At 46.3% G+C, this 728-nt stretch overlaps 1 pseudogene; it reads right to left on the reverse strand.

Annotated features, from left to right (window-relative positions):
* LOC103750504 lies at positions 1 to 514 on the reverse strand (annotated as a pseudogene).
* Between the last annotated feature and the right edge of the window lie 214 nt (positions 515 to 728).

Below are 728 nucleotides of genomic sequence, written 5' to 3' on the forward strand. Positions count from 1 at the left end.
CTCCTCACGGCGCTTGCATGCTTCCTTGGTCTTAAACCTGTGAGCCTCAGCCTGGTCAGCCAGGAGCTTCTTGTGGGCCTTCAGTTTGTGGATGTGTTCCATGAGAATCTGTTTGTTTTTGAACACATTCCCTTTCACCTTCAGGTACAGGCTATGGTACATGTGGTGGTCAGTCTTCTTCGATTCATGGTATCTCCTGAGAAGCCTTTGCAGAATCCACATCCTTCTCATCCATGTTACCTTCTCAGGCATTCTAGCATTGGTAGTACCCTTCCACTTACCTATGCCCATATGCCTGCCCTTCCGATGAGCCAAGGTGTTTTTCTGGCATCGAGCCCTGGAATGGATGGTCACAGGGCTTCTGGATGATCAGCCCATCTTTGATCAGCTTCCAGATCAGCTGAAGTGAATTGGCATTGTCAATTTCATTGGTCTCATTGGGGTCCGATCAGAGCTTTTTGCCACAGCAGAGGACACTAGAGGCAAGCCTCTTCTGAAGCTTGAGCATAATCATGGCCGTGACCACAGCAGCAAAAGGAAAGCCCCTGGCCCCTTTGTCAAATATCAGGTGGCTGAAATTGCATTTACTCATATTCGGGTCTTCAATTTTGTTCCATTGATCTATGAGGTTTTTTTTATGCCAGTACCATGTTGTTTTTATGACTATAGCTCTGTAGTAGAGCTTAAAATCTGGTATAGTAATCTCCCCAGCATTGCTCTTATTTCTC

Source organism: Nannospalax galili, unplaced genomic scaffold (assembly GCF_000622305.1).
Source record: "Nannospalax galili isolate Female #2095 unplaced genomic scaffold, S.galili_v1.0 scaffold46, whole genome shotgun sequence".
In the NCBI taxonomy this organism is placed as follows: Eukaryota; Metazoa; Chordata; class Mammalia; order Rodentia; family Spalacidae; genus Nannospalax; species Nannospalax galili.